Genomic DNA, 19815 nt, shown 5'->3' with positions numbered 1-19815 from the left:
GAAAGAGAAATGCTAGTGAAAATGGGCTACCGGACTAATGAAAGGTGGCTACAGGACCCTTTCAAGTTATTTGGGAGTGATCAAGGTAAATAGAACACTGTGAGTGGAATTCTGATGCCATTTACCCCCTACGTCGTGAGGTTACACTGAAATGCTAATCATTTGCATATCCAAGCCTGTAGTGCACTTGCAGCCAGTTTCACTTTCGTCGGACGGCGCACACATGATTTTGCTGTCTTGGTGGCCGTCGTAACCTGAGCAGCTGAGCGATAGCGCCGTAATCCGGCTGCCGCGCGCCTCGGCCGGTGTTGGCTGCCTTCAGCAGGGGCGGGGAGCGAGCAGCCCGCCGCGGTCTGCACGCCGGCCCAGCCTCCAGCAGCGGCACTCGCTGCCGTGGCGCCCGCTACTGCGGACATACAGACCACACACCACTCACTGTGCCGGCAGCGGCGTGCGTTTGTGTACAACTGCGCGAGTGTGTCCGTGCGTCTAGGCTGTGCCACCTGCGACTTGAGTCATCACACGGCAGCACCAGCACAGCACCGGCAACCTACGGGCAGCATATCTACTCGTCATCGGTTACTCATCAAGGTACGCAAACGTCTTTCTATTAAACAACTCTCCTCATTGTGGTAGGTCTCTTAGGAAGTTTCACTGTGTCACTTTAAGATGGGATGATCTCTTGTGTTACGAATTCAACTGATCAGTCACTGAACTTAATATAATATGTTGCTGTAGAAGTTGTCTAGCCGCCCTCGGCTACGCATCAGTTGTATTAACTATCTACGGTCGGACGACTGGTCTGAGCAGTGGCAATTATATTTATGGGCCATTGAGTTAGAGTTAAGATTAAAATTCAGAGAACGACATTTGTTGTTATTGTTGAGGTCTTCAGTGCTAAGACTGGTTTGATGCAGCTCTCCATGCTACTCTATCCTGTGCAAGCTTCTTCATCTCCTAAAACCTAATACAACCTACATCCTTCTGAATCTGCTTGGTGTATTCATCTCTTGGTCTCCCTCTACGATTTTTACCCTCCACGCTGCCCTCCAATTCTAAATTGGTGATCCCTTGATGCCTCAGAACATATCCTACCAGTCGATCCCTTCTTCTAGTCAAGTTCTGCCACAAATTTCTCTTCTCCCCAATTCTATGCAATATCTCCTCATTAGTTATGTGATCTACCCATCTACAGCATTCTTCTGTAGCACCACGTTTCGAAAGCCTCTATTCTCTTCTTGTCCAAATTATTTATCGTCCATGTTTCACTTCCATACATGGCTACACACCATACAAATACTTTCAGAAATGACTTCGTGACACTTAAATCTATACTCGATGTTAACAAATTTCTCTTCTTCAGAAACGCTTTCCTTGCCATTGCCAGTCTACATTTTATATCCTCTCTACTTCGACCATCATCAGTTATTTTGCTCCCCAAATAGCAAAACTCCTTTACTACTTAAAGTGTCTCATTTCCTAATCTAATACCCTCAGCATCTCCCCACGTAATTCGACTACATTCCATTATCCTCGTTTTGCTTTTGTTGATGTTCATCTTATATCCTCCTTTCAAGACGCTATCCATTCCGTTCAACTGCTCTTCCAAGTCCTTTGCTGTCTCCGACAGAATTACAATGTCACCGGCAAACCTCAAAGTTTTTATTTCTTCTCCATGGATTTTAATTCCTACTCCGAATTTTTCTTTTGTTTCCTTTACTGCTTGCTCAATATACAGATTGAATAATATCGGGGAGAGGCTACAACCCCGTCTCACTCTGTTCCCAACCACTGCTTCCCTTTCGTGTCCCTCGACTCTTATAACTGCCATCTGGTTTCTGTACAAATTGTAAATAGCCTTTCGCTCCCTGTATTTTACCCCTGCCACTTTCAGAAATTGAAAGAGAGTATTCCAGTCAACATTGTCAAAAGCTTTCTCTAAGTCTACAAATGCTAGTAACGTAGGTTTTCATTTCCTATTAGGTAGAAGAATACCGTAGTATCAGTTAAACGATACAAGCAACGTACGCCTGTACTGTTCTGACGACGCACCGCTTGATCGAAAACATCATCATACTTAAGTCAGTGCAATATTTAAAAATTATACACACGCACTTTTCTCCTGAATCATTCTATCTTGTAGTGAAAACTGTAAAAAAATCCCTACAGTAGTTTCTGACAACTTTTACGTTAGGAGGTCTGTTGAAAAAGCTCCGGAACTTTGCCCACAAAATTTTTCTACCTTTACCTTTTATTTATTGTGCAATCGTCTCCTTCGAAATACTCACCTCGACAACTGATACACCACTCCCAACGTCGCTTCTGTTTGCGGAAGCAGTCTTGGTACGCCTCCTGCTGGATCGCGCGATTCGCCGTTCTGCTAATTTTCTTTTATCTCGCCTACCGTTCGAAATCTTCATCCTTTGAGTAGTGTTTTCGACTCTGAAATAAAAATAGTCAGCATGAGTCAGCTGTAGAGAATACAGAGGATGCGGCAACACAGTGATTTCGTTTTTTCTGCAGTAGTCACTTATTAATTGGGATGAATATCTGAGTGCGTTATCGTAGTACAGGAACCATGAATCATCTCCCTACATTTCAGGCCGTTTCCTTCTCACATTTTCTCGGAGGCGTCGCAACACATCCTGATAGTACCATTAATGGTCTGACCCTGTGGCATTTGTCTCTGTGGCACGATTTCACAATGAACTAATACTTCAATGCATGGCTGTGACACTTGACCTGACGAGCTTTTTCTGGTCTTGGAAAACATTTCCCAACCTATTGTGAAGAATGAACCTTGTTTTCAACACTAAAACAGAAGACCCACTTCTCATCACCAGTTATGATTCCGTCAAGGGACATCGCTTTCTCATTTGCGCCATCCAAAAGATTTTCACAGACAGCTAGGGGAAGGTCTTTCTCGTCTTTATTCATGAGCCGTGGTAGAAACTTTTCAGCAACATGATGCATTCCAACATACTGTGTCAGGATTTCATGACATGATCCAACTGAAATGTTACATTCTCCTGCAAGCTCTCGGACAATTTCGTTGATGTTCCTGACACGACAGTCCTCGATAGACGTCGGAGGCTCTCCTTAACGAGGGTTGTCATTAACTTTCATCAGGCCATTTTTAAACCGTGTGAACCATTTGTAACACCGAGTACGGATTAATCACTCATCACCATAGGCTTCCTGCATTACTTATCTGTAAAGGTTATCGTGAGTTTCACGCAACATTTAATGCAGATGCGTTGCTCTTCTAACTCTACACATTAAAAACAGGCGCGTGCAGGGAAGCCAACAGCATTTCGCTCCAACACACCACTGGCGAGAGAGTACGAATGTTCCTGAATTTTTTGAACAGACGTCGTAGAAATAGAAATACACGGCGGGTGACTTTAATCTACAGTATCTTCCGAAACTATTCGTTCAGATTCGCACAGGAGGTAGAGAATATCAAAGTAAATGTATTTCGATGAGGAATATACGGTCTCTGACGTCAACTTATAAAGTTAGGGAACAGTTTGTTAATGTTGCTGATGTAAGTTGCTGTGTCGGTGTCACCGACTAGGAACGTGCACTGACATTCAAAATCGCTCTGATTACAGAATATGTGTCATCAGAACTGCTGGAGGATGTAACTCTGAATGCCGGCCGCGGTGGTCTAGTGGTTCTAGGCGCGCAATCCGGAACCGCGGGACTGCTACGGTCGCAGGTTCGAATCCTGCCTCGGGCATGGATGTGTGTGATGTCCTTAGGTTAGTTCGGTTTAAGTAGTTTTAAGTTCTAGGGGACTGATGACCACAGAAGTTAAGTCCCATAGTGCTCAGAGCCATTTGAACAATTTAACTCTGAATGTTAGGCAAAGAATGTACTTCTACCACGATGGAACGCAAGCCCATTACTGCTTTGCTGTGTGGAATCATCTGAGGTCACCTTAGCTCACGTGTCTGAATTTCTTCTTCTGGGGGCGTATGAAGCAGATGGTGTATGAAAGCGTTGTGGAAACAGAACACGACCTCGTCGATAGAATTGCCGACGCTGCTGATATCATTGCGGACACGCCATGAATCTTCGAAATGGACATGAAAAGCATACAGACCAGTGATCGGGCATTCGAGCAGTTTCTGTGAATGTCACAGCTGTAATTAGCATGATAAATTAGCTTCTGTGTAAATCGTTCTTAGCGTCAGAAACTGCCGTCAGCAACCCTATTTTCGGAACTAAATATATTTATTTTGAAGTCTCTACCGCTTGTATTAATCTGAACGAATACTTTCGGAACACGCTGTATAACATCTAGTGATCAATAATATGTCTAATATCCCGCTTTCAAGAAACATATTTCGAACAGAATAACTAACGGCGCCAACATGTATTGCCTTTATCTTAAACTGGATCGTAACTGGTACGAATTCGGTTAGAACCATACAGCATTTCAAGAGGAATCCATTTTGAAACAGCATAGCAACGTTTCTCATATAGAAATACGAGAGACTGTTTTTCAAATTTCTGTATGAAAAATTTTTCAGACATCTTAACAAGATACTTATTACTTTTTTGTATGTTATTTGAGGGAATTTTAACTCACTGAAGTAAGAGTTCGATTACTGCCTTCAGTTTGCGTTTAACTATTTTACAACTACAACAGACTCTGCAGGTAACCTTTCCATGCTTGGAAAGACTAATACAATTATCTAATCTTTCGCTGCTTTCAAATGTACGATGTTTAGAACAATAACTTAACCTGAAAACTCAGCTAGGCATGTTTCACAGAATGAACGAATACTTTCTACGAAGCGGAACTATTGATAGTGAGAATATTGCATCATTTCACTATCAGCGTTTGCACAAAATAAGCAGTTGCGGCTCGGTGGTACAGGTATTAAGTACCAGATAATCTCGTGGGCGATCCTCGATTAGTTCCAAGATGTTTACTATCTGTCACTTGTCATCTTTTTGTCCTCTGGTAGTGTTTGTAAATAAAAAAGATGATGAGTTATTCCTTGGTAGGGAGTCCAGTTAAACTTTAGGTCCCCACGTAATTGGCTGGGTAATTCAGTTCAAAGAACTGGTGGAAACAACCTTATACCACCTCCTGTAGGACAATGCGTAGGAAAGAAATTGGGCAGTGGATCCAACCTTCTGGTTGATTTCTGTTTTATCTTCATGCACTGAAATGGTTGGAAACTTTAAGTCATTAGTTCGTCTGACTTAGGTATGTTAGCTTTCTTTGTAATCCGATGGCAGAACATCATTTCTGAATGTACCCTTTATAGACGGAATACATCGCTTTGCAACGTGTGGTCTTCTTTTAAACTTCTGGAAGATCGATACTGCGTGTCGGACAGGAACTCGAACCAACCTTTCCGTTCACGAGCGATGCGCTCACTGAAGTATACCGGCACGAACAGTTTAAACTAAAGGGCCCTTTACATGCTCATGTTTCGCACATTCATGTATCAGTAGTCCGAGAATGCCGTGTATTTTCTAGCCATGGCCAGATAATTATTCTGCCTCGTGTTATTATTTCGGAAGTTATAAAAAGATAAAGATCATTACGGATAGTATGGAGAAAGCGGTGGCTACTAACAGGTGTAATGACTGCGTATGTTAAACTTTTGAAGGAGCTAAAACCTGAAAAAGAGGACTGGTTTAGTTACCTAGGATGAAGAGAGATTCTTCGTGTTGCTGCAGTATGTTACACTGTATGTAAGGGTAATGAGAACATTAATATTATGTAACGAAAAAATCAAAAAGTTCTTGTTAAAGACTTATAGCAACATTGAGGTACTTGGCAACTGGCAGGAACGGTGCTTATTGCCAGTTTTCTACTGTGATGTCATTTTCATCGTTGAGCCGCAGAAGTCCGGAAAAAAGACGTGCCATATTGAAGTGCTAAATCCCTTGGTATGGTGTCCACATCTGGTCTAATTCAATTCAACCGCCGCCGAACTTCGTACGGGGTGAACACAGTAGTAATGAAATTTTTTTCAGTCAATGATTCATTCATAAGCACTGTACAAACAAGCCTATGTAAATATCTGAGTGTGTAAAGAGACCTTAAAGCAGTACATCTCAGAGCAATAGTCACGAAAGGTAACGTTAAAGGCCCGAGCTACAGTTCGGCTTAGCGTTTTAATCTGTCAGAAAGTTTTACAGAAGAGCACGTGTCACAGCAGAATCAACGACCGATCCTGAAAACAGTACCTAGGCTTTGGCTAAGCTATTCCTCCGCGATATTCTTTTCTCCTGCTAGGTGTGCAGGAAAGCTACTGGTTCCCACCCGTCGGCGACTACCGACGTTCCTGTCACTAGTACCCTTTTTGTTTTGTCATACCATTTTGTTTTCCATCGATCCATCACGCCGCGTTATTATCTTTTCGTCTTCTCCATTTCCTCCTGCAAAAAAGGTGTTTAAGTCTACCATTACAGCCACCGAAATTTTGTGAGAGTAGAACTTAAGTGTGTATTATGCTGGAAACAAAATCGATTCATTATTATGAACAATTTTGTTACAGATAACGTTCGTTAGCTAGTTTAGAACTGCGTCGCATGAGATACCTGGTCATTTACTTACGTGCCCATTGAAGGCACTAGTTCTCATAGTTGTGAGCCGCTAGCTCGGCCACACCTTTGCACCACAATTTATCCGTCAGAGATCCAGTTTTTCGTACCCGTGTTCTAGAGGCAGCGATCCGACACCGCTTGGAAAATATCTGTAAAGCATCGTCTGCATTGTTGTTAGAGTGTAGAACTGTGACATTGTATCGAACTGGACAAAAGAAGTGTCATTAGAAATTAACGGGCAAAGAATGAACGTTAAAAGAATAATATAGTTGGCAAACAGTTTCAACAATCAACTAGCAGTAAGTAATTGGAATATGTGTCAGTGGTGATGTCATTTTTTTTTTTTTTTTTTTTTTTGCTTGAGGTATATCAACAAAGATCTTTCCCATTATCCTCTCCCTAAGCCACCATGCGTAAAACTCTTTATTTTGCTGTAATTTAACGTAATGAGAAGTACAGAGGTAAGACTGGCGAGAAACTTAACATCAAAATTGGTAGTCATGAAGTTAAACATTTCTGCAAGCTTGGAAGCATAAAACCTATGACGGATTAAGGCAACCAGGGTAGAACAGGAAAAGAGGGCGTTCCTGGCCAAAAGAGGTCTATTAGTAGCGAATATAGGCCTTAATTTGAGGAAGAAATTTCGGATAATATATCTCTGAGGCATAAAATTATATGGCTGTGAATCATGGACTGTGGGAAAACTGGAACAGAAGGGAACCGAAGTACTTGAGATGTGATGGTACAGAAGAATGTTGAAAATTAGGTGGGCTGATGAGATATGGAATGGGAAGGTTCTCTGCAGAAGCAGCGAAGAAAGAGCATATGGACATATTAACATGACGAAGGAAAAGGACGATAGGACTTGTGTTAACTTCTGTGGTTCTAGAGGGAGCTGCAGAGGGTGAAGACTCTAGAGGAAGACAGAGATTGATGGAATACATTCAACGAATACTTCAGGACGTTGGTGGAGGTGCTACTCTAAGAGGAAGAGGTTGGTATAGCAGAGGAATTCGAGGCGAGTCGTATCAAACACGGCAGAAGGCGATTCAAAAAATAAATAAATAAATGAAATAAAAATAAGAAAAACTGGAGAGTGCAATCGGACTATGTCAGGTAACACATACTTATTGATGTGCTCTATGTAATCCTGTATCTGTGGTTGAAATGTAGAGAAACGCTTCAGTAATTACTAACAATACAGTCAAGGTGTCTGGTGGGTCCTGACGTTGTTTCAATGTCATAATGTGTTCCATTGAACTATTCGTTCTCCATATCTCTTACGTTATGCATAAAAGTCATGTTTTTCTATGTATACTAGCAACTCAGTAATTCATGTCCGTGCGGCTGGTCCCGGCGGAGGTTCGAGTCCTCCCTCGGGCATGGGTATGTGTGTTTCTCCTTAGGATAATTTAGGTTAAGTAGTGTGTAAGCTTAGGGACTGATGACCTTAGCAGTTAAGTCCCATAATGGATTCACACACACACACACAATTCATGTCCGCAAAATGCTTTCCGCAGTGTTCATGGAGACACTGTCAAATAGATTTAAAGTCTTGACTCACCATAATTTTCCTAAAATAGTGGCACTTGTACTTACGAAGTCGGCCGGTGTGGCCGTGCGGTTGTAGGCGCTTCAATCTGGAACCGCGTGACCGCTACGGTCGCAGGTTCGAGTCCTGCCTCGGGCATGGATGTGTGTGATGTCCTTTGGTTGGTTAGGTTTAAGTAGTTCTAGGGGACTGATGACCGCAGATGTTAAGTCCCACAGTGCTCAGAGCCATTTGAACCATTTTGAACTGACGAGTCCAATGCAGTCTTTTAAACTCGTTTCACTTTCACTTACTTCAGTAACAACCGCACTGGCATACTTTGATTTTATGTGACACAAAAGGGTAACCACTTACGTGTGACGTACATATGTACTTGGTGTGACCTACAGATCTGTTAACTATAGAGAATAGACATTAAATGGCGTCTGATGAAAGATCACTTATAAATTTTCCAGAAGTGTTAAGGAATTTTATCTGTTAATCAAAAATGGGTATTGTGCTGAAGTCATCGAGAGTACCGACGAATTTTAGAAAAGTTTTGTTAAGAAGGCCACTGTGTTACTAAACCGGTGTTTTATGCCAGTCTACGTTCTGGACAGAAAGTGAGTCAGCCTAAATAACAGAAGGAGTAAACATAGCGATGTAATTTTCATCGTCTGCTCGTTACAAGCGCCATTAACGTCTTTATTATCTTGTTAAAAATTGCTTAGTTTACACCCTATATATGTTCCTGACATCACTGAATACTTTAGCACCTGACTACGTTTCGAGTGGAGCTTGTGCCTGCGTCGCCTTAACATCAGCTCGTGAGCAGAAGTAAAGTTGCGCGGGGAGTTTAGCAACAGGTTCCTGTTCTCACCACGAGTAAGCGAAACCAGGTCTCCGCTGGAAAACCCAAACTGTGATTTCGTAAGCTACCTGAATCGAGTGGCCCCTGACGTGTTCTCCTGTAACAGGGTGTGCTGAAGTTTTAAAGAGCGTTTGCCCGGTATCAAGATTTCACTAATTATATCATGCAGTTTTCGTGCTGTTCCGCTATGCGCTGCCTCCTGGTCGGATCCTTACGTAACTGCTACGTCTCTGGTGACCTCGCATTGACCCAGACATCAGGCTGTGCCAGAGAAAGCCAAGGAAAACCAGAGTGCTGCACGGCCCGAAACAACGTGTAAAACCGCATGTCTTCTACGCTGAGTGTCTGTTGCAGATTATTTCACACAACCCTCTCAAGTGCTAACTGGTAGTCATTTTGCTAGTAGAAAGATGTTCTCGTCAGCCGTCTGAATTTCAAACTTGTAAGTGAAATGGACGTATCTGATAACCGTAAAATATCACAAAGAAATTTACAGAAAGTCTTAAACAACTATTTCTTTGAGCTAGGCTTACGTGAAAATTGCTTTTCAGTAACTGTGAATGGACAAGAATAATTTCAGTGTCGTCTCTCAGCTTTTAAATGATGTAATTAATTGTAAGGTGTGCTTCCGAGTGTTTAGGCCGCGCTGTTTTTCCCATGTTATACACAATATTTCGACGAGTAACCCCTGTCGTCGTCTTCAGGTGCTGCAGTTTGTGCTGTTACGTGTACTTGCTGCCCGGACTACTTTCACACTGTGGGTTACTGTTGGTTTCGACCACTATTTATTGCAGAATTCGACACCCGACGACCACTTCGCCCCTTGAGGCTCTTTTGTTTTTCAGAGCCAGCTCTCTTTATTAGATTTTTCGATGTCTTCATTTCGATAGGCTACTTAATGTCGCTGTAGTAGAAACTCGACGTTCGTACCTTGATACTGATATCATTGCATTCCATATATTCGAGGCAGTGCTTGGCGACAGCTTATTTGCTTAGTTATTTCAGTCGGGTGTGTCGCTGATGTTTCTTGTGTCTCCATTTCGCTGTTCTAATAGCCTGCCACATTCACATGGAATACGTCACATCCCGGGCTTCCGGCGACCTAAATCGTCTTTAAAATACACAATAAAAATACTTTTTGTGTTGACGGTAGCGAAATATACTCGGTACCATGTTTCCGGAGGAGACCGCCAATCTTCCCCGACAAAGCGCAAGGTAGATAAGGGACTCTTCATTTCTCTCTTCTGTCATGTCTCAGATGCACCAAATATAAGTAACACATCTGCTTAAAAACAATGGTTCCGAACCTTTTTGAGACCATTACTCCTGAACGACATTATATTTCATCCAGTACTCTAAAAAAATTTTGTCACCTAATTAAAATTTACACTATCAAAAAATTAACACTCCTATCTCTAAAGTAAATCATAATTAGTTAGTGTTAAAACAACCAAACTGACGCTTTTTCTACACCGAAGTAATGAGTCAGAGGGTTTTTGGTTCTACTTATTTCTAACTATTCATTTTTGTATTTGGTTTGGTCTGCCACTGACACAGAAAGTCATGTACGAAGTTAATTCAGTTCGTTACTGCTCACAGATATCGTAGTTAAATGTCTAGTTTAACACCCGTAAGACGTGGCAAATAGAATCATATGTTTAACGGGTCTCCCAATGAATAGCTACAGACTGGTCGCTACAACAATGAATTCTGTTGTATGAAAATCTGCTTATAGTGTGTTGCCTTTGCAAGACGCAAGAAATTGCACTTTCGCTCGAATTTCACTACCTGAAAATGTTCCGTCATTCATTGAAACTGATCTCGGAAACTAGGTAAGTTTTCTAAATTTGAAGAAAATATGAGCGTGGTCTGACAAGTCTGGTGAACGTCCATGAAAGAATGGAACATTTTTGTTTCATCTTCATGGTTGGTAAGCGTAATTATTCCTTGGATAGTGTAAGGAATTTCAAAAACGTACAGCGTATAGTTTAATGTTGACAGCTGTCTGAATTAGTGAGTGCGTCGACTGTGACTAAAAATATAGAAAACCGAGTTTCGTACTGTTATTAAACTTTTTTGGACTGCCGCAAAATCAAAGCAGGAATTATTGAAATTTACTTGTATGCTATACCATCATTGAAGACCATTTACTTTTGAGTTGGCGAACTTTAAACTTGGTCTGAGAAGCACCGAAGAAAAAGCGTGCTCTGGCCGTCCAATTGAGGTCACCACAAACGAAATCGTCAAAATCCATGATACGCTAATGCATATCGACGAATAAAAATTCATGAGATTACTAAGACTGTGGGCGTCTCAATTAAGCGAGTGCACACTATTTTGCACAAAGAACTGGCTGTGAAGAAGATATGTGGGAGGTGGGTGCCGTGATTCCTCACAGTCGACCGAAAGCGTATCCGGCAGAACATGTCAACACAGTGTCTGGCGATATTTAATCGCGATCTGCAAGAAACTTTACGACGATCTGTGACTGTTGATGAAACACATTACAAGCCAGAGTCTAAACGGCACTGAAAACAATGAACCAAATCTGGTGAAAATGCACTGAAGAAGGCCAAGATCATTTTGTCAGCTGGTAAGGTGATGGCCACTGCTTTTTGGGATTCCCAAGGAATAACCCTCATAGATTACTTGGCGAAAAAGGTGAACCATAACCGGATTCTATTATGCTTGAGTGTTGCACCGTTTGAAACTTGCGCTGGCTCAAAAAGAAATAGTATGGCTAGCAAAAAAGTGCCCTTTCACCGGGATTATGCTCCATCCCACAGATCAGTGATAACAATGGCTAGAGTGCATGAACTGGGCTTTGAACTGGGTCCTCATCCACTCTGTTCATCAGACGTAAGCCCAAGTGACGTCTTTCGGTTCCCTAACTTGGAAAAAAAAATTCATGAAATGAGGAAGTGATAGTTGCAGTCAACGAGTATTTTGCAGAGTTTCACAGAACATATTTTTCCGATGCAATGAAAAGGTGGAGAATCGCTGGACCAAGTGTACAACCCTCAACAGAGTCTGTTTCAAAAAGTATGTGAGTTGTTTAGGAAACAAAGATTTTTGTTGCTTTTTTATCAGACTTATGAAACCACCCTATTAGGATTTATTACTGATAACAAGTAAAAACTACTACTGGATGGACAGCAAAATCAACAAATAGAAGAGCGTATCTGATCTTGGGTGCTGTTGGTAACGTAATTCAATTTCCAAACTGCAGCGTTTAGTCTTGTATGAAACTGAACGCTAACAAACAGTTTGTATTAACAGTTCTGACTCATGACAGTGCGACATGATACTGTAACACGAAGACCTCTCAAAATTTGAGGATCGCTCATAAACTAATGAGAGATGCACGTTGCGGGCTACTGGGAGAGGCAGGGAAGTAAATAAATGGATTAATGAACGAATAGAATAGGAGACGTAGCTCTGACATGGACAAAAAGAATGTGTAGGTGGGAAAAACAGTACCCAGGAAGATGGATGGTATATGACCAAAGGAAGATTACGTGAATTCCAAGAAATAATAAAAGACTGAAAATAAGAACTTGTGGTAGGTAGGGAGAGACATTTTAAGATATACAGGAGGAATATCGACTCATACTGCTGAAGACAGAAATGCACGTAAATATCTAGAGGAGGCTTTTATCGATCAGTTGATATCAAATGGGAGCTGCTGATAATCATGTGTTAGATATTAAGATCTACCGAAATTTCGATGATCGAGTTTATTTTTAAAAAATTAGCTTAGAACGGTCACTAAATCTACATCGAAAGCGTTTCGTTCTTACCCCTCAGAAATTTCCATTTTACCAAATGGCTCTGAGCACTATGGGACTCAACTTCTGAGGTCATTAGTCCCCTAGAACTTAGAATTAGTTAAACCTAACTAACCTAAGGACATCACAAACATCCATGCCCGAGGCAGGATTCGAACCTGCGACCGTAGCGGACTTGCGGTTCCAGACTGCAGCCCCTTTCCATTTTACCCCTCAGGGATAATTACCCATAGGGTGGGAACTACTGGTCTAAAACAACCAAGCAAAAACCTGTCACAGAGCACTGCCACGAATAGAATCTTGAAGTGAAACGTGACGACCCTAAGATCATGGCGCAAATGTTAAATTTCTGGGAAAGCGTAATTATGACTTCTATCAAATTAAAGACTTCGGAAAACACGGAGGGGGATAGAATTTTAAGAGGGCTTGGGGTTCGGCATTCAGTTAATGAAGATATCGTCGCCCATCCATCATTCCACCGCAGCTGGAAAACTTGGAGAGGACCTCGACTAAAACTATATTTTTATGATGATGGGCCACCATGGACAGTGTTTAAATGACACGTAAAGGTAACACACGTATCACAGATACGAATAACAGTTAGTAATAAAATTAATCTTAGTGATGTGTTCAATTTTTTATTTATTATGTGTATTTATTAACTCGTCGTCATAGTTACACAATTATTTGAAGCTAAAAACATCATCTTCCTGTGTCTGCCTGCGCTACCGCAAAGCTACATAGACATGCACGTGGCAGCGAACTCTTTCGATATACTACAGTTCGCGTTAGTTTACAAATTCTAATAGAAACGCTGCTGTTTGTGGTAGTTTGACAGCTGGTGATTTATATTGTGGTTTTCAAATCATCACGAAAGGTTGTGCACCCTTTGAGGTAGCTGTTTGTTTCATGAGTATGACCACTTGCTTTCAATGAGCACTCCAAAATGGCTTTTCTTACACTGAAAATAGTTGTGTAACTAATAAGATATCTTAATAAATGTACAGACTAGATGTAAAAATTGCCGCTTTCATTCATTTATTTATTTTTTATTTATTTATTTAATTTTTTATTGTTCCGTGGGACCACATTAAGGAGAAGTCTCCATGGTCATGGAACGAGTCAATACATGAAATTATAACACGATTGTAGAAACAGATAAAATGAAATATAAGAAACATATTCAGGCGACACGTCATTAGTTTAAATAAAGAAAATCAAGAATGTAGCACTGGAATTTGCTTAATTTTTTAGCTCTTCCAGCAGCTCCTCGACAGAATAGAAGGAGTGAGCCATGAGGAAACTCTTCAGTTTAGACTTAAAAGCGTTTGGGCTACTGCTAAGATTTTTGAGTTCTTGTGGTAGCTTATTGAAAATGGATGCAGCAGAATACTGCACTCCTTTCTGCACAAGAGTCAAGGAAGTGCATTCCACATGCAGATTTGATTACTGCCTGGTATTAACTGAGTGAAAGCTGCTAACTCTTGGGAATAAGCTAATATTGCTAACAGCAAACGACATTAAAGAGAATATATACTGTGAGGGCAATGTCAGAATTCCCAGATTTTTGAATAGGGGTCGACAAGAGGTTCTAGAACTTACACCACACATAGCTCGAACAGCCAGTTTTTGAGCCAAAAATACCCTTTTTGAATCAGAAGAATTACCCCAAAAAATAATACCATATGACATAAGCGTATGAAAATACGCGAAGTAGACTACTTCTCGTGTTGAAATGTCACTTATTTCAGATACTGTTCTAATGGTAAATAAAGCGGCATTTAGTTTCTGAACAAGATCCTGAACATGGGCTTTCCACAACAGCTTACTATCTATCTGTACGCCTAGGAACTTGAACTGTTCCGTGTCGCTTATAACATGCCCATTCTGTCTGATTAAAATATCAGTTCTTGTTGAATTGTGAGTTAGAAACTGTAAAAACTGAGTCTTACTGTGATTTAGCATCAAATTATTTTCCACAAGCCACGAACTTATTTCATGAACTACATTATTTGATAATGTTTCAATATTACACACAAGATCCTTCACTATCAAGCTGGTGTCATCAGCAAACAGAAATATTTTTGAATCACCTGTAATACTAGAAGGCATATCATTTATATAAATAAGAAACAGCAGTGGCCCCAGCACCGATCCTTGGGGAACGCCCCATTTAACTGCGCCCCATTAGGACTGAACATCATTACCACTCTCAATATTGCGGAGAATTACCTTCTGCTTTCCGTTCTTAAAGTAAGAGGCGAACCAATTGTAAGCTACTCCCCTTACTCCATAATGTTCCAACTTCCGCAGTAATATTTTGTGGTCAACGCAGTCAAAAGCCTTAGTTAAATCAAAGAAAACACCTAACGTTCGCAACCTTTTATTTAATCCGTCCAAAACCTCACAGAGAAAAGAGACTATAGCATTTTCAGTTGTTAAACCATTTCTAAAACCAAACTGTACATTTGACAGCAAATTATGTGAATTTAAATGCTGCAGTAACCTTGTATATACAACCCTCTCGATAACTTTAGCAAACACCGATGGCATAGAAATAGGTCTATAATTATCAACATTATCCTTGTCTCCCTTTTTATGAAGTGGCTTCAGTACCGAGTATTTTAATCGGTCAGGAAACCGACCACTCCTAAAGGAAAAGTTACAGATATGGCTGAGTACTCGGCTAACATACATTGAACAACACTTCAGTATTCTGCTAGATACACCGTCATATCCATGAGAGTTCTTGGTCTTTAGTGATTTAATTATTAACTCAATCTCCCTCTTGTCAGTATCATGGAGGAGCATTTCAGGTAACAGTCTCGGAACACTTTTTTCTACGAGCGCTATATGATTCCCTGTTGGGACTAGGTTTCTATTTAGTTCACCTGCAATATTCAGAAAGTGATTATTAAATATTGTACATACATGCGACTTATCAGTAACACGGACATTCCCACTATGCACTGATTCTATATCCTCGACCTGTCTCTGCAGACCAGCCACTTCCTTTACGACTGACCATATGGTTTTAATTTTATCCTGAGACTTAGCTATTCTATCTGCATACCACATACTTTTTGCCTTCCTAATAACTTTTTTAAGCACCTTACAATACTGTTTGTAATGGGCTACTGCATTTAGATTGTGACTGTTTATAACGTTTTGATATAATTGCCACTTCGTTCTACAAGATATGCTTATACCTTTAGTCAGCCACCCAGGCTGCCTGTTTGTGCTAGTACCCTGTTTTGAACGTTCTAACGGAAAGCAACTTTCAAAGAGCACGAAAAAAGTCTTGAGGAAAGCATTATATTTATCGTCTACTGTATCAGCACTATAAACATCTTGCCACTCTTGTTCCTTGATAAGGTTTACAAAAGTCTCTACAGCAACTGGATCAGCTTTCCTAAAACGTTTGTAACTATATTTAACCTGTGTTGCAGCACAAAAATCAGTGTCCACCCTGCCTAAGGTATTGAAACCCAGATCCTTTAGCAATAATTCGACTGACACAGGAAGGTACTGGGTTGATCAAAAATCATTGACTGAGGTGTGCTGAAATGGTATGTTATCAAAAATAGAAAGAAAAATTGCGCTTCAACGTCCATTCGACGAAGAAGTAATTTGAAATGGAGAAGTATTGGGGCGAAAATTGACCGTGGCCACTCAAAAGCACTATCATTCGTGAAAAAGTAAGTCCGGATGGTCAGACAGATGTTTTACAAACGCTCTGCCGAATGTGACAACAGTGTTTGAACACATCTGCGAGAATTTTGGTGGGTGCGTTGCTAATACAATAGTAATACAACGATAAATAGCTAATCGCCGTGCAACAGAAATGATTTGTGAAATCAGAAAAGTTTTTCGATGGCTTTTCCACGTAATATGCAACTTTTAAGCACTTACGCTGTCTTACGAAGCTTCTTAATCGCTTCTGCGAACATTTCTTTACCTCGTATTCGAGGTTGGTATTGTTCTTTACTTTATTGTTAGCTCTTCGTTTCCTTTGAACTTGACGCCACACAAAGCTTGTTTCATCACACCAAGCAGAACAAAATTCGAAATTAGAAGGTCAGACTGTAGGGAGACGATGAAGCAGGAGCTCCCGACACGCTTCATCAATACTTTGCAGGCCCAGTTGCGTTGTATGTGGTCGCTTGTTGTCTCGAAGAAGCACTACGTCTTTCTTCAGTTGTCCTGAGCATTTGCTCTCCAGCGCAGGATTGACTACGTTCTCAATCACGCCAGGTTCGATAGTGAAATGTTCTTCCATAAAATCACAGAAAACTCGACCATGGGTACTTCAAAAGTTAGTTAATAGAATGTTATTGCCAATTTGAATTTCTTACAGGCAGGCAGTGCTTGGTGTTTCCGCTGCAAACTTCGACGCAGGGATTCCAGCTGAAAATGATGTATCCAAGTTTCTTCACAGGCTAAAATCCTGTCCTAGAATGTGTCACCTTCGCTACTTTTGAACTAGGTGCAACTACATTACATTAATACGACATTTCGTAATGATGTGGAACGTATCAGTAAGTTCTCTGGGAACCCACAATCGACATTCTTATAGCAATTCAGTTTCTCTTAGAGACGGAATGAGATGTGTTAATACTTACTCCACACTTTACATCAATTTCTCACTGTAAGTCGCCGGTTTCTTGGTTAACTGAATCAATAAGAGCTTGCGATGCCTAGGTGGATAGTACTGATACGGAACGGCCGGCGCATTACTAGTCGGTTGCAAATTTGCGGTCACTTGTAAACTTTTCCATCCAAGGATAAAAAAACCCACGGTTCATTCGAATATTGCCGTATTGTTTGTTCACCTGAGAGGATATTTCTGACGGCTGTAAGCTTTCCGAAAGTAAAAATTGGATCACAGAAATCTATTCTTGGAAATTGGTTTATTTGAGCGAACACGCAGTTCTAATGAAGAGCTTAGACGTTTTGATTACGTAGACGTTAATCCAACAAACGACTGACACTCTCTGTAAAGTTACCAACTAACATTAAAAATGTAGGTGTTGAACGACCTACGTGGATAATATTTTTACAACTTATAATTGCATGTGACGATAATCTAATGAGTGACGTCTAAGAAAAAGAAGTGAACAACGACTGCCAGTCCAGTTGGAGGCATAACTACAAAAATGGTTCAAATTGCTCTAAGCACTATGGGACTTAACATCTGAGGTCATCAGTCCCCTAGACTTAGAGCTACTTAAATGGTCAAATGTTCAAATGTGTGTGAAATCGTTTGTGACTTAACTGCTAAGGTCATCAGTCCCTAAACTTACACACTACTTAACCTAAATTATCCTAAGGACAAACACACACACCCATGCCCGAGGGAGGACTCGAAACTCCGCCGGGACCAGCCGCACAGTACATGACTGTAGCGCCTGAGACCGCTCGGCTAACTACTTAAACCTAACTAACCTAAGAACATTACACACATCCATGCCCGAGGCAGGATTCGAACCTGCGACCGTAGCAGCAGCGCAGTTCTTGACTGAAGCACCTAGAACCGCTCGGCCACAACGGCTCGCTGCATTGTGCAATATTTAGTGGAACTTTATCTCAAAACGAGACACAACTAAATGTCCGAAGACCATATAACAGCAATAATAATTAAGACTGTCGTGGTCATTGTATCACAGACGAACAATGTAACGAATAGCCGCGCGTTGCAGTCGTACAATGTTTCTAACTGTTAGCAAAGAAAACAAATTTAAATAAAAAAACACAATCACTTAGCATAAATAGCTATTAGCACATATGATGTGCTAACTGATAAAATTAAATTTCATTTCGTTCACTGAGAACATAATTCCGTTGGTTCCAGTTCTCTGCTGCGGCTCCAACTATTCTGCAAAGAGAAAGTCCAGCCCCATTTGTGGCTGGTTTACGAGTTCAGGAACATGTGCGGGCTAGAGTTACGCTTTCTATAGCATGGCAAAAACTTCAGTGCTATTAATGTTTATCACAAGCTTCGATTCGTCTTAAGACGAAATGATTTTTACATTGTCTGTCGTTGTGGATTAGCAGTACTCCAATCTTTGTTAAACAACGCCGAAGAATTCAGTGAACGGGCTCCTCGCTCTCAGATGTAACTTGCAATACAGAAAACGAATTGACTTGTTTTCAATAATGAATCTTTCACGAACACTTCGGTATGAATTTCACAACGCCACAATTGCCTATAACTTGCCGAGAAAAAAAATTGCTTACGAAATTGTTCACACGTTAGCAGCCGCTTATTGAACCTTTTTATGTTATGGTATTTGTCGATGCTACTAACTAGTATTGTTGAATTTAATCTAAATAATTGAAGCTTGCAGCTGTGATAATTCACTTGTATCATAAAACGCTTGCCACTAACGTCACTGAAATAGTTGCTGTTTTGATGAAGAAACATTGAACCTAAGAGTCGAAAAATTGCAACAGTCCAGTTTTAGAGCTATTTTCATGGCATAAATTGAAATACCCGCCGCAAGTACGGCAGAAAGAGCGCTGCCTCAGTCGTTACTTTCGGCCTTAGTAACAATAAAAAGAAAAAAAAAGAAAAGAAAACTTTTAGCGCTACCGGAAATCGAACCTTCTTTGCGTTCTTCGCGTCACATCTGCGCTCTTCATTCAACCATGGGTGGCCTTAACTAAGTAGCCTTAGGAACGTCTATTACGGTAATATCAAAATATAATCATTGCAAGACGTTAAGTGTATCGCGTAGGCTAATCATGCATGTCTTAGGTTAATAATATCATAAAGTGCTCAATTGTTTTCGAGACATATGATGCCTAGCTTTAGACGGACGTCATCTGACGAGAAGAGGTAATGCCACATGAGTCTAGACGCACTGAGAACAGCACGTAAAGCACTGCCATTGAACTCCGTCACTTTGTTGCATAAGAGATGCGGAATTTTCTGGCTACAGTTCCCGAATGGTGGCAGGCGGGTGCAGAACATGTAGTGGACGAAATCGGAGAGTTCTTTTATGACCTTCTGCCTGGTGAAAAGTTGGTGGATGCTCTGTGAATGAACA

The 19815-nt window shown here is 40.9% G+C and overlaps 1 protein-coding gene across 2 annotated transcripts in view; it reads left to right on the top strand.

Moving 5' to 3' along the window:
* Positions 1–365: 365 nt before the first annotated feature.
* The window catches only part of LOC126162976 (phospholipase B1, membrane-associated-like), a 368462-nt gene continuing 349012 nt past the window's right edge, over positions 366–19815 (top strand). The window contains exon 1 of one of the 2 annotated variants that reach the window (XM_049919827.1): positions 366–591. The gene's annotated coding sequence lies outside the window, so the exon portion shown is untranslated. The remainder of the gene's footprint in view (positions 592–19815) is intronic. The other variant, XM_049919836.1, reaches the window with a different exon arrangement.

Source organism: Schistocerca cancellata, chromosome 1, assembly GCF_023864275.1.
Source record: "Schistocerca cancellata isolate TAMUIC-IGC-003103 chromosome 1, iqSchCanc2.1, whole genome shotgun sequence".
In the NCBI taxonomy this organism is placed as follows: Eukaryota; Metazoa; Arthropoda; class Insecta; order Orthoptera; family Acrididae; genus Schistocerca; species Schistocerca cancellata.
This window is presented reverse-complemented; position numbering and strand designations above follow the sequence as displayed.